Here is a 24,289-nt window from a genome sequence, read left to right as displayed (position 1 = left end):
GGGCTCCGCAGGTGGAGCCGGCGAGGGGTGGGGGTGGGGGTGGGGGCGGGCCGGCCGCGAGGTCCTAGCGCCGCGGGGGCTGCGCCTCGCCCCGCGTGTCCCCACGCCTCCGCGCGTGCCTCGGCCGGAGCCCCGCGGAGGCGCGACATTTCCACTGGCTGCCGGCGTCCAGGGGTGGGAGGGGGTGAGGTGAGCCCGCCTAAGGCGGAGAAGGGGCGGTGGGGGTGGGGGAAGACACTTGCGACCCCCGCTCCCGTACGCGGACACTGCAGACGGGTGTCCTCCCTGAGATGTGAGTCCCCGCGACGTCTTCGTTGGCCCAAGGCGACAACAGGTGTCCCTGGGGACGGTGACTTTCCCACCCCTCCCCCCCACCGCTCGAAATCCCGGCCTTGGCGTTCCGCCCCACCTTCGGGGTGTCGGAGACAGGACCCCAGCCTGGTCACTCAGGCGCGCTGCCCGCTGGACAGCGCCCAGAGGCGGCCTGGACCCAGCAGACCCGGGCTTTGGATGGAGTTTCCTCTGTGTATTGCCAAGCAATTTGCTGGACACCCGCCTCTCGCTGGGTGAGGAAGAGTTGAAGATGAGAGATAGAGATAGAGACAGAGACACCGAGAGAATGTGCCTATGTTGCCCTTACTGAAAGGAGCTCCCCGAGGGCTGTGGGTGAATCATTAACTGTCGTCTTGTGCAGCTACTGACCTCTGAAAGGGAAAGACACCCTTTCTCTCAGGCAGGTCCTTCATGCTCTTATGTGCCTCACTCTCTTAATCTGTAAAGTGGCCATAAATGGTTGCACCTGCTTGATAGCCTTGTTTTGAGGATTAAATAAACCAGTGCCCAAAAAACACTGAGCACAACACTAAGTACCCAGTAAATGCTGGCTCTTATTATTTGTTATACGGAGTGGATGGTTTTTTAAAGAGTAAGTCAGACGTGTTCTCACTGGCCCAGTGACCATTTGGAGCTCTGAACAGCTTTCTAAACTCGAAGGGGAAAAATGCTATTATTAATGTTACCGATGGTATCATTTAAATGTAATAATGTCCTTTGAGGGAATTAAAAAAAAACACAAAACTCCATTGGAATGGTGAGAGAGATAAATGGATTCCAACAAGTAACTGAGAAAAGCTTTGCAAACCCTGAAAAAGTTGTTATGAATGTTGTGTGAGAAGAATATCTTGGTGTTTTGTTGAATGCTTATCTTTCACTAATATGGCTGATGGGGGAGGACTTGAAGGTTCTTATACTTTCCAAACTCCTCCCTAAAACAACTTTAAAGAGAGGGGGAAGATGAGAAAAACAAATAAAAAGCTCAACCACACAACAAAATGCCAGCAGCTCACAGAAACCTAAAATTGCAGTTCCTACTTTAGGCAGTTATTTTGGTGTCTGACTTGGGTGGTCTGGTTCAATTCTTTGCCACTGTGTCACTTTATTATCCTCGTTTTCTTTTCCTTGTTCATTTACTTAAAATATCTATATGTAGCCAACTTACTTGGAATTCTGAACCCTCTGCTACTTAACCTCCTACCTTGTGGCAAACCCAAAAGGACCTTCCCACAGGATCCCAAGGGCAATGTCAGTGGGAATCTACCTGTCTTAACACACCACACTACCTGGGAAAGGTACAGACAGAATGCCCCAGTTCTCCAAAGGCTCCAGTGCATTTACTTGCCAGGAGCCTTCGAATAAATCCATCCACTTAGAGAAAGTGATTATCTTCTCAGGGGGTAAGAAGCCCACTTCCAGATGCAAGTCTTTCAAGTGTCAAATTAATTCCACAACCTTTTAGTTGTGGATAAGGAGACTTTTACTCTCACCACCACAGTGGGAGGATATGAAAGCTTGCTGATAGAGGAGGGAGGGAGGTGAGTGGGGCACAGGAAAGATTGCTACAATCAGAGCCATACCCACACTTGGTGAAAACTCTGTCTCTGTGGCTGATGGCTGGGAGACCTGGACAAGTCGCTTTGCTTTTCTGTGCCAGAGTCTCCCACTCTGTAAAACGAGGGCTTGCTTATTTATTTATTTATTTATTTATTTATTTATTTATTTATTTGTTTGTTTATTTATTTATTTATTTTAGAGAGGAGTTGTTGTAAGGATAGTGCTAATAAATGGAAAGTCCCCAGCAAAGTTCCAAGGACATAGTTACTGGTCTGTAGCATTCAAAAGGGATCCTACAGGTGAGAGTCGATCGGTTATATCTGGGAATAAAAAAGACTTGATTGAGGAGATGACACCTGAGCTGAGTGAAGAATGATGAGCAGGTCTCTTATGCAGATAGGATTGAGGTGGGATTGGAAGGAAAGGTAGAGCAGAGGAGAGAGACATTCCCGGCAGAGGGGATATGGGAGATCCAATGTGCTATAATGGTCAGCTTAGGCAAAATAACAAATAACTCCCAAATCTCAGTGGCTTACAACAACTGAGGTGTATTTGTCACGATTGCTGCATGTCCAGTGTAGGTTAGTTGTGGTTCTGCTCCTTATCTGGTTCCTTCTGAGATCCCCAGAGGCTTAAGAAACAGCCTCTTCCTGGGGCAATACTGATCTCATTTATGGGAAGGGGAAAAAAGAGAATGTGATAAAACAAAAATATGACACTTAATACCTGCTCAGAGATAGCAGACATCACTTCAACTCTCCTGCTGTTGGCCAAGGTAAGTCACACAGGCAGACCCAATGTCAGTGGTAAGGGGGAGTCTAAGCCTCCTGCAGACAGTGAAGAATGGCTGAGTAGGAGGGAAAGTGCAGAAGGAAACAGGGCAAGGGAGGTGGCCCGGAGCAGGTGATGAAGGGCCCTGGGTCATGTGCTGGGACTTTATCCTATGGGCAGGGAGCAGCCATTGAGGGTTTTAAGTTGGGGTTTGACATGGTCAGATTTTTCAGACCAAACACATGTCTCTAGTGGCAATGTGGGGAGAAGACCAAAATAGGTGGGATTAAAAGGTAAAGATGGTAAGTGCCCCAACGAATTCAGCAGCCTCAAATCTCCCTCACTATCTTTCACATGACTCGAGATTCAACTGTTAGAAAATTATTCCCTGGGCACTTGAATGATTCTCCTTTGTCCTCTCTTAAAATGTATATGCTCCTTCATCCTAAAGTATTTTATGGTATCATCTAAAGCAGCAGTTTTCAAACTTTAGTGTGCCTCAGAATCACCTAGAGCCCTTGAGAAAACACAGATTTGTGGGTCACACCGCCAGAGTTTCTTAATAGATCTGGGGTGGCACCTGGGAGTTAGCATTTCTGACAAGTGCTCAGGTGATGCTGATGCTGCCAGTCCAAAAACCACTGAACGAAAGGGAGAAATTAAGATGTGGTTGAGGAGGGCACCTTGTGGCTCAGTTGTTAAGCATCTGACTTTTGCTCAGGTCATGATCTCACAGTTTGTGAGTTCGAGTCCCATAGTGGGTGAGCTCACCCACTTCAGGGGAGCACGAGCCCCACTACTCTCTCTCTTTCTCTCTCTGCCCCTTGTGGGATTCTTTCTCTGCTCCTTGCTCACTTGAGCACCCCCCACCCTCAAATGTGGTTGAGGGAAAGGCCTGAATAGAAGGGCCTAATGGAACGGGGAAGAAGTCTGGAAGGTCTCAGCATTCTCCATTTGGGAGATTTGCTGAAGGCTGGCAATGGCATTGGGGTCTGTAAGAGTGACTGAGTCTCTAGGTTTATATTAAATTGCAGATATAATTCTCATAGTAAGGACATGAAAGGAGCTTGGATTCATAGAAGAAACATACAAGTGCTACTTTATCCCCTCCTTTTGTAATTCTGCCCCACCCCCCCCCCCACCATCCGGCATGTCATTGAGCACACACCCTTTTGTCTGGCTCCAGCCCTCTCACTTAAGTTTGTCAGCTCAGCGTATTCCAGTCTCTGATCCATCACACTTCTTGTCCTCCCAGTTTTAATTTCTTTTGGAACTGGGGTTTGCCCACTGGGTGGATGTTTGGCTGAATTGTAAAATAGTCAGACCGAGAAATTTCTTGCTTCACTTGAGGTCATCTTCATGAATACACATCTGTACCATATGATCATGCAAATTGTGATCAACCCTCCCAAGATAACTAACCCCCTGAGAACTCAAGATGTCCATAGTTTAGCTTATGCTAATGGGTGGAGCGAGTCCCATCAATTCCTTTCACTGTGACTCACCACTCCTGTAATGAGAGAACATTCCAAGAATGGACGTTAAGGAGAAAATATGTTGGCGTGTACAACATGACACAAGAAACAGAACATAGTGAGCATTTGTTTTCTTTTTACTATTTTTTTCTCAATTCTAGATGTGGAAAAAGTTTCGACTCTACCGGGTACAGATAATCAGTGATATACCTGCCCACACTGTGTGAATAAATGAAATACTTTCAGAGTCAACATTTTGAGTGCTGGCCAGCAGGTTACAGTATTTGTTTCAAGGTGGTGTGAGTCTAAAATGATCCATTGAGACGTGGATACACTATCTTAGAAATACGCATAGGAAATTTGTATAAAACAAGAAATGTCATGGTAGGCCCGAGCTATAAAATGAAATGAGTAATATTTGAAAAGACCCTTTTTCCTAATTGAGATTTGACAATTCACACCTAAAAGGTGTGCTTTTTGAAACAAGAGCACCTTGGTCAGCTCTGTAGTGGAACCCTGTAGCTCCCTCGGTCTCAGGTCTCCAGGAAACTTGATCTAAAATTGTGGGGCACCTGGATAGCTGTCAGTTAGGTGTCTGACTTCGACTTAGGTCATGATCTCATGGTTCCTGAGCCCTACATCAGGCTCGCTGCTGTCAGCGATCCCCGTTGGATCCTTTGTCACCCCCTCTCTCTGCCCCTCCCCTGCTCTCTCTCTCTCTCTCTCAAAAATAAATAAAACATTAAAAAAAAATAAAGTTGCAAAAGATGTAGCAGACAAAACCCTAGGCCTGAGTGAGAGCCAGTGAGGGAAGGGACTTAAACTAGCCAGGAGGGATCTAAAATGCTGAATATATTCACTAGAAAGTGTTACTCTTCCCCATTAGATAGCATTTATCCAGGAATTTGATATTTAAAAAAAATACACATTAAACCACTACATAAATAGTATCTTCTCTATATGTTTGTACTTAATAAATGTTAAATGTAATATATATATATATGTATATTTTCACATCTCTAGCAGTTTCAAGAGGTAGGTTTCTTGCACTGTCATTTTTCTGAATCGTGATTACTGAGAAACAGTTGGCCAAAATTCTATAGACAGATGGTGGAAGGGCAGGATTGAAAACTTAAAGTCCTTTGAATTTTCTGTTCGTTGTGTCCACTCCCATCATCCCAGCTGGCCTCAAACTAACCCAGACTTATGCTCTGAGGTAGCCTCACTAACAGGTAACAGCTAAGAGAAGCTTATTGTTCTTTGTGCAGTGTGATCATGAGTGTGAAGCTACTTTGCAGATTGCTAATGGCCCAGTAAAATCTTTGGAAGGTGGTTTCACAGGAATGGCATTGGGTATCTTCTGGGTGCAAGGTTCTGAGGAAGATGTGAGGAATTCAGACAAGTGTGATGCTTATTCTTTGGACACAGCCTCTAATCTGGGAGTGAAAGGGCATAATATTTATACAGAATTAATAGTAGTCAAATAATAGTGGGGCCAGCCATATAATTAAAGGGGGCACTGCAAGCTGTGAATTCAGAGACAGAATCTTTCTGAGGTGTTGCTAGGCTGGGAAGGTTCACGGAGGAGCAGTTGCGTTGGATTGGAAGTAGAAATGGAGTTTAGGTGGGCACATCAGGATTTAGGGAATGGACCTCAGTGAACCATGGCTCTGACGGTCCACACAAGCTTGTTCCAGGCCTGTGGCTAGACTTCTAGAGCAAAGGAGTCAAGTAGAAGAGGACAGAGAAGTCTGAGGTAGACAGCTTCTTAAAGTCTTCCTTTCTTGACTGCCATCTGATTGTCTAATTCCAATATTCTGATGGCTTGTGTCACCTCCTGAAAAATGAAGCCATCTGGTGATTTGTTAGCAAATGAGTACTCTGGACTCTAATTTGTCCTCTTAACGTGTTCACTTTATTAATAGGAGAGCACTTTGGAGCTAAGAATGTCAAACCTCTTTATAAATAAAATTTAATCCTATCATAAACTCTGTCAAACTGGCAGGCGGTTGGTCTCACTCCGCTTGCAAGGTGACCTGGGAAGGTCAAGCAGCTTGTTTAAAGCCGTGCAGGTATCCCCTGGCACTTCTGTGCTCATTGGTCCCACCTCCCCTGGTGTCCAGCTTAAGTTGCTTTACAGATATTCACTAAGCACTTGGGGACCCTTCCATCCAATTAGGACTTTCTCCATCACTCTTTTATCCCGTAGAGACCCTCAGCCTTAATCCCAATGACCCTCATTAATTTTAATTTGGAGGTGGGATGATTACACCCTTCTCTTTCAGGCTTAACAGGGGCTCTCATTGAAAGAGGTACCGTTTTAGTGCTGTGGGTCTGTGCACACACACCATCTGAATGAATTGGTATTCTCAGCACTTTTCATGCCAGATGCCAGCCAGTATAGCAGGTCTATCAGTGGCTTTCAATCTGCCTAAACTTTGAAGTGAGACACCAGACCCTTGCCAGCTTGATAGAATCACTGCATTGGTTGCCCTTTGAAGTTAGCTAATTGCTTAAAAAAAAAAAAAAAAGTGAGATGCTTTAAATGAAAACAGATTTTATTCCTCTGTTTGCTTTAGAAATAACATATTTGTCTGTCTTTTTCGACTTAAGTTTTTAAAGAAGAAAGAATATAATACCATAGTGAAGTGGGTAAGGTTAGGGTGATCCATAGTCAGTGAGCTTACTCAGTTAAATGTTATTTAAATGTGTGAACTGTCACACATTAAAAACAAAACAAAACATAGCTGTCACAAATATAGTTTTCCTATTGTATTTTCCCACCCTTGCCAAACATAAAGTATTAATTTTTCTCTGCGTCATTCGTTGTCCCTACATTTCCCTTCACTTAACCCTCTAAACACTTGAAGGGCGTGAACAACTTTTATTATTGAGATTATCAAAATTACCGTAAGTAGCCATCATTCATGGGGTCTTACTGTGTCCCAGGTCTTCTGCTAGCATTTTACTCCACATTATCTGAATTTCCGCCTCAACTCTGTGAGGTGGGGCGTTAGTAGTATCTGCAAGGGTAAGTAATCTGTCGGAGGTTGTGGTGGAGATAGGGCTTTGACCCCACCTCTTAATCTCTCAGTTCTAGAAGCTGTGCCCTTAGTCACTATTCTATCTGGAAACAGAAGGAAAAGTCCTCTAAAGAGTTAAGGGGTGGGGGGCGGTCTGTGCACTCCGGGCACACCCACAGAGATCCTGCCAGAAGAACTGTCCTTGTTTTTGCTCCGTGGCTTCACTGTCAACAGGGCTGTTGAAGCACACTTTCTTCTCTTATCTATTTCTTTCTCCTTAATATTTTTGGTATTAAAGTAACATCTAAAAGGAGCGTCTTTTGGGGGCATCTATTTGAGTACATTCAGCACATCCCAGTCACTCACCAACAGCCTAATTGGCCCAGGTGGGCAGTATCCTCTGAAGCAGCCCCTCCAGCCACACCATCCATCACATTCAGAGGCCCTGGAGCTCTCATGCTCTGCTGTTGGTTGGTGTTCAGTTCCTGATCCCCGAGCAGGCCTTGGGGAGGCAGTTCCAAGGAGGCAGGGTCATGTGCTGTCATATCTCAGATTCAGCTAGATGACTTGGCTAGTCACAGCCCAGTGCTCATGGGACAAGGGGCTTTGGTCTCTTGTCATTTAGTTGCCACTTTCCTGTGAAGAGGACAGAGAAAGTGCAGTCAGTCCTGGCCAGGAACTTGGCAGAGGTGGGCCCCGGCCATAAGAAAGCAAGATAAGAGTATAGGTTCCTTTCTGTACTTAGAGGAAAAAGTATGTTTCATGGATGGAGCATGGTGAAGTGGTTAAGAGCATGCACACCAGAGCTAGGCTGTCCAGGTTTGAATCGTGTGGTGTTGGGCAAGCTGGTTAATCTCCCTGTATCTTAGTTTCCTTATCTACTGAAAGAGAATAGTGGTGTCTACTTCAGAGAGTTCTTATGAGGATTACATGAATTCTCTAGTGCTAATTAGCTGTAAAGCACTTTGAGACCACTGTCTGGGAGACAGGAAGTGTTACATAATAGCACGTAAAAAAAAAAACAAAACGGTAGGTGGACATCGCTATACGCGGGTAGGCAGTGCTATGGTGGATGAAGCTCACCTAACTGCTTTGGAAAGGTACTCCTGCTGAGTTGTATGCAAATGAAGTCTTACTATGTGTACTAGGGGAACTTGCTGTTTTAAAGAAGCATAGGAGAAATCTATTTGTCCGCTGCCTAAAATGAACATGAGAGAAACCATGTAGGAAGAAGAGAGGAGTCTAGGATGACTTGATGTTGTGACCAACGCCACTGCCAAGATAAACTGCCATCACGTTGGATGCAGAAGGCTTCTGGTAGAGCAGCTTTGGAGGGAGCGTCGCTATCCAGTCATGGATATGTGACCTTTGAGAGGCCTATTAAACGCTGTCGTGAAGGCACTCAGTGGGCATCAGGTGAGAGGTCAGGGCTGGACACATCGATGTAGGGGTCCTTGGATATAGATGAGAGTTAAATTCGTGAAGGGATTAAATTAGACCAAGAAGAGAAGGGGCTCTGGAGCTGAACCTGGGGGCCTTCCAGCTCTAGTGGAAAAGTCAAGCCGGCTCTACTTTTCCGGTTTGCTTTCTTGGCTTGCTAGAGGGAAATGAAGTGTGGACCCATTTGATGCTGGCATTCGCTTTGGATAGTTTATCATTCGAGCTCTATAATGCTTGGACTTCTGAGTCAATAAACTAGGGTTAGATACCACTTGACCTCTTCCTACCTTTGTGCCCTTGGGCAAGCTACTTACCATCAGAGTCTCAGTTTCCTTATCTGGAGATGGGAACTGGTAGTAAAAACTCCCATCTCGGGGGTTTGAGGGGTTCAGTGAGTGCAGCTGTATCAGTGCTATGAAGCTGTTAATCGTTTGATCATTGTAAAATTCTCACTGTTCGTGCCAGAGTGTTTGGAAGTAAGGAGCGGTAACAGCTCACACATTTTTAAAGCTCTTTGAATTTCCCCTGAATTGCAAGCCACATTTTAATTTAACCCATACTGCTACTATTTTTTTTGTTCTTATTAAAAGTAAAAGAGGTCAAGAAGATACTACAATAAATTCCACACACATATGTCAGCCATTTATGCTTTCCCTGAAAGCATAACTGAAACACTGCATCCAGAAATCAAGACTGGCCCGTGTATATGGCAGTTGGTACATGAATCCCAGATACACAAGCATTCAGAGAAAAGCGAAACACAGAAGAAAATGGATATCCTAGCAATGACGGTATTTCAACATCACATACGCTAACCTCATATGTGCTCTTTACCACTGTGAGGCAGGTGAGAAGGTTCTCACTTCTCTAGTAAACTAACTGATCCTCCCTTACGTTTTTTTTTTTTTTAATTTTTAATGTTTATTTATTTTTGAGAGGAAGAGACAGAGCACAAGCTGGGGAGGGGCAGAGAGAAAGGGAGACACAGAATCCGAAGCAGGCTCCAGGCTCTGAGCTGTCAGCACAGAGCCCAACGGAGGGCTCAAACCCACGAACCACAAGATCATGACCTGAGCCAAAGTCAGATGCTTAACCAACAGTGCCACCCAGGTTCCCCTCTCCCTTACTGTTTTAAATTCCAGTTTTACACTTGGTTGGAGAAAGTATTCGAGACACTTGATTTCTCTCAGCAAATAATATGATTCTCAATCTGTTTTTTAAAAAGTCTCCCTCTCAAAGCTACATAAGAATCCAGAGGCAGGGGAAATCAAATTCTGAAGTCTCTTCTCTGGATTCTTTAATTAGCATGTCTGCTGTGTTTGCATTTGTGGTTTATATGCTTTGAACTTGTGGCTTTTCTGTTTTGCAAGAGTTACTGTCAGTGAGACATTCACCAAAAGAAATACAGCTATTAGTGGTGGCAGGACCAAATACATGTAACGGTGTGGTTGGTTTCTAAATCCCTGCTAGAATTTTTGAGAAAACCTCTCCAGATGGCGGTGGGTGGTGTGAGGGCTGAAAGAAAACATTCGAAATACCGAAGCAGAAAAAATAATAGGAAAGAGCTTCCAGTGATTAAATTTTTCTTTCTGGTCTTTCAGGTTGAGGAAGTGAAGAGAATAGGCATAAATGGTGGGAAATTTCCATCAACTTGGAAAACACAATAGAATAAATAATTCTTGGCCACGAGGTGAGAGCCCAGAGAGTCACAAGGTCAAAGGATCCTGTCCCATTTGTCTGTGGTGACAGCCCCCCTCCCCCCCAAAAGGAACGCCTCACCCTTGAACAATGCAAGTGTCCCTGGGAAGCTGAAAAGGTACATGCAAATGATGAAATAAATCACATCATTTCAGAAGTAAGTGGTGGTTATACTTTTCTATATTTCCCAAATTTTCTTTAGTGAGAGTGTGTTCCTTTTATAATAAAATATATATAAATAATACAAAAAATAGATGCAAAAGAGGGAAATTTACTAGGAGTGTGGAGATGGGTGAGTTGTCTCCGTTTAAAGGTGCCGAGTTCCTTGCATTTTATAACAGGATTATTTTGCCCTATAAGTCGTAACACTTCCTAACTTACCTGCTGTCTAAATTTACAATCTTCAAGAATATACTGGGTGTCAGCCATACCTGTCACCCATCAAAACCCAAGACCCTGCTCTAGGAGAGCAGAGCCAGCACTCAGGCAACAGATATTTATTTGACTCTCACACTGTGCCAAGCCCACCCAGTGTGGCTATATTCCTGGCCACTATCCCCAGCGGTTGGAGACCCCCTCTTGCCCCTGTCTCAGCAGACATGAACTAGGGATGTTTCTTGTTTACAGGGGGATGGCTGCATGAGGATAATGTCACAGTCAGCCTGGGGCCCTTGGAGCTGCTCCTCACGAGGCCCACTGCGGAGGCCTGAGTTTTTGCGTTCAGCTGCGTTGTTTTGGTTTCTGTGCCTGAGGTCTATTTTGTTGGGGGAAGGACAGGGATTCTTAGAAAAGGGAAGGAGATATCCTCTGCCTTACTGAAAACGGAAGTAAGGAATTATCAGTTCAGGGTCAGTGGAAGCCACAGTGCCTGGCTTCCTTTTGCTGTGCTCTTCTGGAATGAGTTGGTTTTGTTTTGAACATTCTGAAAGTGACATGAGCTAGATAAATTGTTCTAGGGTGGAGCTTTCAACAGGGAGTCCAGAGACCCCTAGGGGATTCATGGAGGGACTTTGGCAAAGGTGTCTGTGAAGCACCTGAAATTTTAAATATGTTGCATGTATGTGTATTTACTCGGAGATGAGGGTCTCTGGCTTAAATTGTACCTCAGATCCAGAGAGCCATGCTTAAAAAAAAGAAAAAAAAAGGCTAAGACCCAGTTCTAGGGGGAGATGTTCAAGTTTGAGTTACACATCTTGGCCTTGACTCTAACTAGGGAACTCTTCCTAATGGATGATGTGTTTGTAGTTGAAGTATTAGTGTAAATAGGCACATCTCAGGTGCACCCACAGAAGCCTGTGCTGCAAGAAAGGTGAGGAAGGTTTCACTTCTTCAAGTGCCGGAAAGCTGGAAATCCAGAAGTGCACAATCCCTGCAGTTCTAATGCTTCCTATTCTCTTTCTGTTGTCCTTGAGCCCACACAGAGTTCCCTTAACTCTGTATTACCTGAAGAGTTAGCTTGTTGAAATGAACACTAATACCTCTTTTACCTGGTTTTTCTCTGGGCTCTAAGCAAATCAGGTTGATTTTTCCTGCAGTGGAAGGCTGGATTCGGTGCAGGCCTTCATGATGATGATGAGAGCAGACATGTACAATGAGTGAACTGCCACGTGGCCGTTTATCCAGTGCTCCACACATGAGTGTTGACCTTCCCACCCTTGCTTCTTGTTTCTCCTCACATTGCACATTTTCTCTAGGTGACCTCCAAACCCTTGGCTGCCAATATCTTTTAATCTGTATAATCAATACCTCTCTTCTGACTTCTTGACCTGTTTAATAGGCCCTAAGACGTCTCTGTGGTTGTCCAACAGGTGCATCAAACTCACTGGGTTTAAAACTGAACTCATCATATCCCTACCACCCCTCAATCATTCTTCCCTATGAAGTCCTTCTGAAGACTGGTGAATGGCCAGAAACCTATCCAGTCTTCCAAAGATCTTTTTCATCCGCCGACCACATCACTGCCTCCCTCAATCTAAATGAGCTTCAAATAGACTTTATCCCCATGTCTTCATGATCTTTCATTTTAAATGGCTCATAAAAAACATCCCTCCTGTTTATCCCTCATCTTGCAATGCCTGATCACTATAATTACTAGGTGATCTTCCCACCCTCCAGTCCATCTTCCTCATTGCTTCCAGAATGATTTTCCTAAAATATGATTGAATCGTATTATTTCTTCATTTAAAATTGTTTAATTGATCTCCATTGCCCTCCAAAACCCAACCTTGGCATGGCTTACAAGACCCTTCTGACTCCTCATCTTTCCAGCCTCGCCTCGCCTCGCCTCGCCTCGCCTCGCCTCGCCTCTTCTCTTCTCTTCTCTTCTCTTCTCTTCTCTTCTCTTCTCTTCTCTTCTCTCTTCTCTCTTCTCTCTTCTCTCTTCTCTCTTCTCTCTTCTCTGAGCTGCTTGTAGTTCAGAAAGCACAACATGCTTTCATTCATCTCCTACACTTTGTATGAATGTATCACATTTTATTATAGCTGTTTTTAAGTGGGGGATCTTATAAAAAAAACTGTCACACTTCAAGATTCTAAGTCATGTACAAAACAGTCTAGCTCTGCATCACCCCCATCCTTGCCTCCTCCCCATTCCTAATACTACCCCTAAATCTCAGGTCGTCCTTGAACTTGAACCTCTTTTCTTAGCCTCATCTTCACCTCACGCCATGCCTTACTTGTATCTCCAGATCCTACCCCATCACTGATTCATACGTACTCCAGGGGTTGAGGTCAGTGATGAGTGAGGTTCAAGAATGGGTTAGGTAGGCAGGAGGTCTGGGGATGATGTGAGAGACAGGGATGTCTATTGCACATACTTTTTGGTACCAAACTGGTTTTGCGTGTTAACACAACTGTTTAAACATGGCTAAGTAAAATGGCACCCTCTAATTAAGTTGCATTGTCCTGTTTTATTCTTATAGATGCTATGCTGCCAGCTTGGAATCTCCCTTTTCCCTGCCCCCAACTAATTTCTGTTCATCTTTCAAGCCCCTTCCCAGGCATCACCTTCCCTCAGTTATTTTTTACTGACCCCAAGATTGGACTGGGTGCCACTCCTCTGTGTGCTAATGGCACTGTTGGGTTCACTGTATTGTGATTGTCTGTTTATTTGCCTGTCTCCTTCTCTCTCTCTTAGTCTTCTCTCTATCTCTAGAATTTCACTAGGACATGCCTAGCAATAGGAGATGCTGAAGAAATGCTTACTGAATGACTGTAGAATGGATGATGTCCTGTGACAGTCAGAATTCTAAGAACCTGCAGAAGATCGAGGAGCACAAATAACCCACAGTCCAAGGAGATTTATTAGATCATCTCTTCCACTTTCTGTGAATGTGAAATTGCACACCAGTACTGGTTCGTCTCTAGGTTTAACCTTCCTCTGTTGGCTGCCTCTTACATACCATCTGAAATCCTCTTAGCCCCACTTCCTTCTCAGTTGCCTTGGTGACCAGCTCTGCTGGACTGTACCATTCTACCATCCAACGCCATGTTGGGCTTACTCCCACCACTTCTGGACTCAGATGAAGCACCACCCTGTAGGTATGGGATCTAGCTTCCTCATTTGCTGCTGAAGGAGCAAGACAATACACCCCAAAAGTGTGGGGGATGTTGGGTCACCATGGAATGAACCTTGGCCCAGTGGGGAATAAGAGAGAGTCAGGTGATGGCAGACATTTTCCCTCTCAGAGTATCGCTCCATTTGATGGAAACTTTTGGGAGGCTGTAATCTCTACCAGCCTCTTTGGGGGTGTCCCATATGACTGAGTGAGAAGTTTTGTTTATTGTGAAGCCATGATTGGTCCTGCCCCATTTGTTATTTGATTTTGCTGTCTCACTTCTTTTTCTAAACTCAAGCTTCCTGGGATTGCTAAAATGGCCTAGAAGTTTGGTCTCAGGCTCTCATTTCTAAGCCACACAGCCTAAGACACATTCACACTTACCACTTTTTCCCTAGAGAAACGGGGGCCAGTGAAGGTAGAAGAAGAGGGAGGAACACTACAGATCAGGTGGTCTCTAGGGTATGGATCCGACAGGGCATGACTGGGAGTCTGAGCCTTCAATCCTCCATCCCCTGTTCTCTCTTTTTCTGTAACACTGGCTGCCCTCATTTTGGGGAACTGGGAAGATGGGTCTATCAGTAGTAAAAGATCCATCATTTGTAACCTGTGGATCTGGTCCCTGTGTAGGCTAGCCATCTGTTCCATGGTTTCCTATTTTTAAAAATACTTCTAATTAAAAAAAAAACACATCAGACATCTATCTTTGAATGTCAGCAATACAGCTGTGAAAATTGATCCCATGAGGATGTGTGATACATTCTGGGTTTAAAGCTTACCTTCACCACTTCCAATGTGTGTAGCTTTGAGAAAGTTAGCTGATCCAAGCTTTAGTTCCCTCATCTGGAAATAGGCATTAACAATAACATTCCCCTAGAGTGGTTGTAGAGATCAGGTAAGACGATGCCTGTAAGACCCTTAGCACAGTGCCTTACAGAGTAAGCTGTTAGAAGGTAGTTGCTATGGTTGTTATTCTGTCTTCACAGTACAATTTGAGAATGAGAGAGAGTTAATCTCTGGATAGGAAACAAATGTAAGGTGATAGATATATATATATATATATTTTAGCCCTTAAACGTTTTATTGGGTTTTCGGGAGGGGCTTTTTTGGTAAACCTCAGGCCAGTTTTATACTTGTTGAAACAGGTGGAAAGGCATGCTAAAACCCTTGCATGGAAGCAGCGGTTACCTGCTAGGTATTTTATTTTGTGCAACGTGTGAGAATCACATACGGTTGAGACTAGTTAAATATGTTTCCCGTCTTTTAAGTATTTTCAAGGTTGCAAATAAGTTTATATTAATCCCAAATTAATACATTTGTGGAAACAAAAGTGGAAAGGTTTTGCAACTTTGCCGTGGTCACTCAAAGAATTTGTGGCAGCGGAGATCCCAGGAAATCTCTTGCTTCTTATCTGAGGTGAGTTTCAATTCATGCCAGGTAAAAAAGAAAAGTACTTCCTCCATAGAAGTTTGTAATGGGGATTAACAGAGTGTACACTGTTAAAAAAAAAAAAGGTAATTTTTTGCCTTCCTTTACAAAGTTGTATTAAGAGTCATTAAACTTTAAACTGTAATTATGGTATATTATTAACTCTTTACAATAGGCCTTCTAGTCCAGCTGCTTTACTCTGTTCCACAAATACTTGCTGCTTTCCTTCTGCGTAGCTGGTCCTGAGCATTGGGAATACAGTGAGAAAGGGCACAGACCATCCTTCAAGGAGCTGTCACTTTAGTGAACCTTCTGAAGGGTCAGACAGTGACCGTCCAAGCGCCTGTAATGTCTCTCTACAACATTTGACACTAGAGAAACCCACCTTCTTGAGACTTTTCTTTCTCTCATGACCCCAATGGCCTCTGGTTCTTCTCTTCTCTCACATTTGGCTCTGTCACTTTGGGCGCCCCCTTTTTTCCTTCTCACCTCCCCATTTTCCTATATATAAAGACACGCTGCAGGACTCAGCCATCTTCTTTTGTCTTCTTCTTCCTCGGTTGGTAACCTGTTCCTTTCCTTGGCTTCATGTATCCTCTTTTTTGGGTTGTGTGTATGTGTGTCTCTTATCTAACTTTCTACCTCTTACTTCTCTAGGCCCCAGACCTCCATTTTCTATATCTACCCTTTTGTTTCACAATCCTCGAATCTCAGCATACCCCCAATTAAAATTCTCTGCCCACCTCCACTGCCAATTAATCCCACCCTCCTCCTTTCCTTAGGATACTTAGCAGGCCCTTCTCTGCCCTCTGTTCAGCTGTCATTCTCCTGATCACCCAGGTGGGATTGTATTTCCTATCACTGTGGTTTCTTTTGTTCTGTTGAACGAAGAATAATCACAGGGATCCCTATGGCTGTAGATATTTACTTCCATCTTCTTTCCCAGTCAGGGTTTTCTCCCAAACATTTATCATCTCCCTGCTGTTTCTTAAGCGTGGGTGAGTGGTGAATGAGTACGGGCTGCTGGATTGCACAGCTCTGGGAAGGCATTGGGGCAGCATTCCCCAGGCACCGTTCGCCTTAGGGAACACCGTTCCCCTTAGGGAAGGCATTGGGGCAGCATCCCCTTAGGCACCGTTCCCTTCACATCGTGTGTACATGAATGGTGCCTCCCAGAGTTGTGCAGCGCAGTGTTGTGGGGGTGTTAGGGTGCCAGGGGATGGAGTGCTGGTGAGGGCTTCTGGGGGGAAGGGATGCTGAAGACTACAGTGGCTGGGACAGAGTTAAGGGGGACTGGCAGTGCAGCCCAGGAGGAAAGTCCTATTTCTGTGAAAGAGGGAAATATGGGGAAATAGTTTTTCTCTTTGCCCTCTAGCTCTGTGAGAATAAAGCTCTGTGTTTTTCTAGACAAATCTGCACTAAGCTAACCTCATTTAGAGCCACCCACCAAGCTTGAGATCTGTGGCCGGGAGCTTGATTTTCCTCTAATTTTTGTCATTCTTGATACAGGGAGCATTGGCAGGAGTTTCTAAAATGAAGGTCCCACGTTGCTGCCACTGTACTGATAGGTTGGGATAATCCCAGATACTCTTGTCACAACTGGACCCTTTTAGATATGGTTTCCGTGTGGCCCAAAGGGGTTGGTGGCAGTGCTGGTTGTGCTACTGCTCTGTTTACAGAAGCAGCCCAGATGATTTGGACACACCAACAGTGGGAGGAGCTATGTGGCAGCGGTGACCAAGGTGCAGGACCCTTGGAGCACCTGCCCAGGCCAGTTGCTGTCTTCAGCCACATGGGTTGTGCCACGCATCCTCCATGGACATTGCTCACGTAGAAGATCTGCAAATGGAGTCCCAGAGTTGTTCTGTGTAATGTCCCTGCGAAGCATTTCCAGGCCAACTAATAATACCTCCCATCCTGCTGGCCGGGCCATTTCCTGCATCATGCTGAAGCTCACACCACTACTTCCTTTTTTCCCCAAATTTCTAAGGTCTCTCCTTTCCTTCCACTTTCACTTCCTGAATGCCATGACCACAGGAATGAAATCAGCAAGTTGTTGCCTGGTCTCCTTGCCAGGCTAACTCCTACTCATCCTTAGTAGAAATAGTAATATAGTAAACTGCTCTTTATTCAGTGTGCTGAAAATCTTACATACAGCATCTCTTTCTATCCCTATAGGACTCTCTGAAACTGTTAGGTAAAATTCAGGTTTGGAGAGTTTGAGATATTCCCATGATTACAGTTAACAGTGACGGGCTTGGCCTGCATGACTGCACACAGAGATTGTGCTCTGAATCCGTGTGTAATTCAGCTTCCTAAGACCCAAGATAGGCCTCTTCTAGGAAGCCTGCCTGAGCTCCTCCACCCCTGTGACCTTTGGTCATCCTCCATAGTTACCCATGCTGTCATTCAAGTTCAGTGCCTCTTAGAGGTAGTAGAGAGAGACCTATGTTCCTTCCTTTTTCTGAGGTTCCCAATACATTAAGGATTGAAAGAGTTCCAAGACAGGGTTAGAAAAATATTATGACCTTTCTTGTGTATTTGCATTTAACCAAATTAAAACCTTTGATGCATATTCTTACACAGAAAAACACAGAAACCCATACAGAAACACAGAAAATATAATTTTGCTGCATGCAAGATAACTATAGGAGTTATAAATGATATTCGTTGAACTCTCTAGGCAGAGTGGTTTGGTAATGGGGCATGAATTGAAGGTTGTAGGAGGCACCTCTTTCAATCCTTTCAGTGTATTCCTGTGACTAAATGTGTGCTTCCATTTTTTTTTAGTGTTTATTTATTTTTGAGAGAGAGAGACAAGTGGAGGAGGGGCTGGGGGAGGGGGGTGTAGACAGACAGAGGATCCAAAGTGGGCTCTGCGCTGACAGCAGTGAGAATGATGTGGAGCTCGGTCTCATGAGCCATGAGATCGTGACCAGAGCCCAAGTTGGATGCCCAGCCAACTGAGCCACCCAGGTGCCCCTGTATCCATTTTTAATAATATTAAAGTCCTTCATGAGTATGAGGCGGTTGGCTAATTATAGCCTTTCTGGATTCTGTCATCTATTTCTCTATCCCTAAAACTAGCACAGTCAGGGCTTGGCACATCATAGGCTCTCAGTGCTTGTTGGTTGGCAGAATGAATGAGTCAATGATTGTTAGAGAACAGTCTCAGAACTTAGAATGATTTTGGTTAGAATCCCAGCACTACCATTTACTAGTGCTCTGACATGAAGAAGTTACTTAATCTCTCTGTTCTCAGCTTTTGTCATCTCGAAAATGGTGATATCACTAACAGTACCTACCTTAGAATGTTGGTTGGAGGAACAAAGGGGATAATGTGCCTCATCTATGGGATGACAGAAGTGAGCTTGTACATGAAGGGTGCTTGGGTATAGACTGGGAGAGGTAGGAGATAGGTCTGTGGGCATCATTGTTGATAAAGGGAGAGCCACTCCAGCTGCTGCCCTTCCCTGAGCCTGTGCCTCCCCAACCAGCCGTGAGGAAGAATGATTGGTGGCTCCAGGAGAGTTGCCAAAGCACCTGACTTTGTTTTCAGGGTGCTGTTTCCTCATTCTGCTGCTTGATTGATAACGATGTGCAGACCTTACTTTTGGAATAACGCTGCAATCTACTGACTACTCTCACCCACTTTGTTTCACTTAATAATTATTCAGAATTGTAAAATTGCCTGTGGTTTCAGGAAATTCCTGCCTGTGTTATAACATGCCTGGTACCTGCCCCTCTCCTGCTGACAGGGTTAGCACTGAAGATATTTGGATTTACTGAGTTCTTTAGAAGCATTTTCAAGTTTTTTTTCTCCAAGACTGGGATTCAAAGCATTTCATGGAGAAAGCCCCACTTCAAACTCTTTTTCTATTTCCACATGGTCGGGTATAGAATGGCCTGGTTGGTTTAGGACCTCTGTCTCCCACATGCCCATGTATTGAAGAGCAGAGTATGGCAGCACCCCCTAACTTGGGCTCCCTCCTCTTTTCTTTCCAGTTGGAGTCACTGGGCCCTGGGACTTGAGTCTTGTGGTGTACCTCCACACTGGCCATGCATGTAAGAACTTTAGCCACCCTTCCTACAGTCTCTCTCTAGTAGACTTGATCCATTCTGTGTAGTGATAACTTTTCAATGTATATCTCCAGCACTGAGCTCCAGACTTGCATGTTCAAGTTCACAGTTGACATGTCTCTTGGATGTCTAATAAGCATCCCAAATGCATCATGTTTAAAAAGAAATATTTACTTTGCCCCGAAATTCTGACTCTTTCCCTCAACTCAGTCAATGGCAGTGCCATCCACCCAGTCCTCGACCATAATCCGGGAGTTACTGTTCCACCCTTCCTCTCCCTATGTATGGCATCCATCAGAAAGTTTTATAGACCCTACCTCCAACATCTATCTCAGATATGCTTCATTCTGTCCATCTTCATTGCTCCCATCCTGATTCTGGCCACTATATATTTTTTTTCTTGATAAAAGAAATCACTTTAATTTTTCAATGACAGTGTACTAAGTGATGTTAGTTTTGTGATTGTCTTTATTACCCTATACATTTATAATCAGTAAGAGAGTTCTTAATGTTTTGACAAAAGGTTTTAAAGACCACAAAACGGTCAAATCTTTCTCTTTGATTATGAAAATTGCTTTGCATAGTTTCAGCTTACATGGTCATTTTTTATAAAAAATTTTATTTTAAAAATTGTGTTGAAATACATATGAAATTTGCCATCTTAACCATTTTTAAGTGATGGTTCAGTGGGATTAAATACATTCACATTGTTGGGCAACCATCCCTACCATCTATTTCCATAACTGTTTTCATCTTTGAGAACTGAAATTCTGTACTTATTAAATACTAACTCCCCAGCCATTTCAGCCACTGGTTACCATCGTTCTACTTTCTGTTTCTGTGAATGTGACCACTTCAGGGACATTCTGTGGAATCAAATGGTATTTGTCCTTTTGTGACAGGCTTATTTCCCTTAGTGTGTGTCCTCAAGGTTCATCCATGTTGTATGTAGCAGAATTTCCTTCCCCCCCCCCCCTTTTTAATGTTTATTTATTTTTAAGAGAGACATGTGAGCAGGGGAGGGGCAGAGAGAGGCGGGAGACAGAGGATCCAAAGTGGGCTCTGTGCTGACAGCAGTAAGCCTGATGTGGAGCTTGTACTCATGAACTGTGAGATCATGACCTGAGCCAAAGTTGGACGCTCAACCGACTGAGCCACCCAGGCGCCCCAGAATTTCCTTCCTTTTGAAGGCTAAATAATATTCTGTCCTATGTAGATACCACATTTTGTTTATCCATTCTTCCATGGAAGGACACTTGAGTTGTTTCAGGCCGCCATCATCTTTCATCTCAGCTATGTGACAGCCTCTTAATTGTTCTCTCCACTTCCACTCTTAACCCTCCCAATCTGTTCTCCACTCAGCTTCTGAAAAGGCAAATTAAATTTTATTGTTCTTTAAATCCTTCGTTGACTTCTCATTGTACTTAGAATAAAATCTAAATATCTAAATTTGGCTGATAAGACCCATATTCCTAAAAAGGAAACACCTTTATAACCATATCTTAGGCTTCTGTCCTCCTGGCTCATTCTACTGTCAGTTTTTTCTTTTTTGTTTCTATCTCAGACTCTGCCTTTGGTTCCCTCCACCTTGAATGCTTTGTACTTCTTGCTGGTCATAGTTGGCTTCTTCTTACCCTTGAAGTAGTAATTAAATGTCAGCTTTTCAGAGAGATCTATCACCCTAATAATTAAGATCCCTTGTTATTCCTGGTCTTAACCTTGTATTGATTTGCAGATATTGTACATGTTTACAGTTGATTTGTTTCATCCTTGTTTTCCCCTCTTGGATGTAAGCCCCTTGAAGGCAGGGTCTATATTTATCTTGGTCTATATTTATCTTGATTACTTTTGTATCCTGAACATCTAGCAGATGTTTGCTAACAATTTGGTGGATGAATTAGTAAATATCCTATTTTTTAAAAAAAGTTTGAGAGGAGATTCCACAATCTGTTCTATTTCTCCTTTCCTTCCTTTTTGCTCACTCTCCCCTCGGCTGACTTTTAATACATTCCAAAATGTTGACATCCCTATTGTTAGGAAGAGGCATTGGTATGGTATCATCATTACTGCACCAGTAAACTGGTTGAATGTTCATTAGCCTCATGATGTTCAAAGGAAAGATACCCAAAATTGTAATTTAACTTTTTGTTTTAAAAACAATCACCCTTCCAGCCTTGCCCCATGTCTCTGGAAAGGCAGGCTAATTTTGCAGTAGTCTAAGTAAGCAAGGCAGAAAAAGACAAACTTTTTGGAGAGAGATCCTATGTAATATGTTCCAGAATGCTACATGTATAATTTTGTGTTCTTTTGCTATTTTGTATTATTTTTTTAATTTGTTTCCTACTAGGAGTAGTAGTTGATGTCAGTTGAGGTCCAGTCCCTTATCCACACTGGGAGGTTATTTTAGAAAGTCTTTGTTCCTCAAGATTTTGAACTCTCAAATAAATTTTCCTCCCATTTCTAAACTATGATGCTAGCATAGGATGGTTGGGTTCTCTATCCAGAGTAATTTCAACAGGGTTGAAATTAAGGATTGGCCCACTGTGTGCTCACTTGGAACTCAGAGACTTCTCCAAACTTATGCTTGTTGTTGGCAGGATTCAGTTCCTTGTGGTTTTAGGATTGTAGTCCCCCTGTGGTCATCTCCATCTGAGCAATGGAGAACCTTCCTTTCCTGCTTTGAACTTCTCTGAACTACCTCTTTTGCTACCAGCCAGAGAAAATTCTCTGATTTTAGTCACCCTATCTTAATGGCAACTGGCTATCATCTGAAAATCCCTTTTACCATTCAATATGACATAATTATGGAAGTTGCACCAGGACATGGAGATCATAGGGGTCATCTTAGAATTCTGATTGCCACAGTTAACCTAGAATTGCATTCATCTGCCTGTATCAGAAAAACTGATCATAATAGTTTAAACAAAAACATTTTTTTTCATCTAACAATAAATAGAGTTAAATGATTATTGATACAGGATCAGTGGCTCAGTGACATCAGGGCCAATGACTGTGATTCGCTTGCCTTTTCATTTGTGGTTGCAGTGTGATTATCACAATGCAGCCATCATGACCATATTCAAGACAGGAAAAAAGAGAAAAGGAAAGGATCAGGCCTGCATGAGCATTATCCGTGTCCTTCATTGAGACATGCAATACAAAGCAAGACAAAGCAAAGACAGAAACCACTTCTCAGAGCTTTGGATCTCACCATACCTTCATCTATGTCTCATTTGCCAGAACTTGGTCAGGTGGCCACCCCTAGGTGCAAGGGAGGCTGGGAAAGCAGGAATAGAAATTTTTGTGATTGGCTTATTAACCAGTAACAGTCCATCCCCTGGTGCTGGATGAGGAGAAGAAATGAATGTTGGGGATTCAGCCAACATACCTGTTATACCTATTTTCTGAAAAGCACAATGTGGTGGAGGAGAGAGTATAGAAGTTAGAGTCAGAAGACTTGTGATCCTGACCCAACTCTGTCGTGGTCGTCTGCGTGAACTTAGCCTAGTCAAGCAACCTCCCTGAGCCAGTTCACATATCTATCAAATGAGAGAAATATTTGCTTTACTTATCTCAGGGTTATTGTAAAAATGAATTGAAATACTTAATGAAGTTATTTGCATCCTGGAAATACATACTAATTACAATTTTTGGTCAGTATTAAAAGTACATTTCATTGATGCAAAGAAATGTGTGTATATATATGTATGTGTCTATATATATATATATATATATATATACACGTATAAGTATACATATTTAAAAATATTTTATAATATCTAAAATTAGATGCATTTTATAATCCATGGGGCCTTAGTTTCAGTGAAACATGATAATAATATTTTGCTTAGCTTCTTGGAAAGTCTTAGGGTTACGCCTAGGAAATATGGCCACCATTGGGATCTGTAGGACTCCTATAGACGCCTAGGCAACGGACATCAATGCCTTATGATGGAACATCTAAAGTGATAGATTCATGGCTCTAAAATGTAGATGGAAAGAAATTATCCACACCAACGTCCTACTTTCATACAGGCAAAATAGTAGTATTCCTATTCCAAATATGAAACTAAAGTGAGCAAGATGAGTTTACCAAGATGGAGGAAACCAGATCCTTCTAAGAGTTGGAGGTACTAGAAAGTGTTCTGCAAACTTTAAAGGGTGACCTGTCAGGGTTATTCATTACATTCTGGATGTAACACACTGTTCAAGCACCTGGGGATGTCCTTCAGGGTCACTGCCTCAGGAATGCACCAAAGATCAGAGACAACCTGTTTTTCAGGCCAAGTGTGACTTAGATCCTTGACTCTGAATGTGGAGTCATAGAGTTCTTTAATTAACACAGCTATCAGGATTGTTTATTTTGAAGAGAAATCACACAATAGAATATTTGTAATTATAACATTGGGATATACATATATGCATGCATGTAAATATATACGTATATATATTTGTGTACATGTATGTGTATACACACACATATAATGTGACTTTCGAGAGGACAAAAACATATCTAGAGATAGGGAATTATGATGTATATGATTGAAAGAAAAATAGTGGAGAATCATCGATACATACTGACATTAGTTGAAATATGACATATATTCCTTTTGGAGTTCTTATGTATGTTTGACTTGAGGCTTGGGTATTCATTTTATTCACCAATTTTCAGTGGAAGAGGAGTGATCAGTCTTTTTAAAAATTTTTATTTATTTATTTTTATTTTTAAAAATGTATTTTGAGAGAGCAAGTGAGGGAGGGGCAGAGAGAGAGAGAGAGAGAGAGAGAGAGAGAGAGAGAGAGAGAATCCCAAGCAGACTCCTTGCTGACAATGTGGAGCCTGATGCGGTGTTTGAACTCACAAACTGTGAGATCATGACCTGAGCCAAAACCAAGAGATGGACAACTAACCATCTTAGCTACCCAG

The 24,289-nt window shown here is 43.2% G+C and overlaps 1 protein-coding gene across 3 annotated transcripts in view; it reads left to right on the top strand.

Moving 5' to 3' along the window:
• STON2 (stonin 2) overlaps positions 1-24,289 on the top strand; it is a 144,754-nt gene that overhangs the window by 176 nt on the left and 120,289 nt on the right. Inside the window, exon 2 of one of the 3 annotated variants that reach the window (XM_042990270.1) lies at positions 10,201-10,454. The exons of the other annotated variants lie outside the window; for them this stretch is intronic. The gene's annotated coding sequence lies outside the window, so the exon portion shown is untranslated. The remainder of the gene's footprint in view (positions 1-10,200; positions 10,455-24,289) is intronic. 3 annotated transcript variants of the gene reach the window in all.

Source organism: Panthera tigris, chromosome B3 (assembly GCF_018350195.1).
Source record: "Panthera tigris isolate Pti1 chromosome B3, P.tigris_Pti1_mat1.1, whole genome shotgun sequence".
Classification (NCBI taxonomy): Eukaryota; Metazoa; Chordata; class Mammalia; order Carnivora; family Felidae; genus Panthera; species Panthera tigris.
Note: the sequence above shows the minus strand (reverse complement) of the source record. Positions and strands in the feature narration are given on the sequence as shown.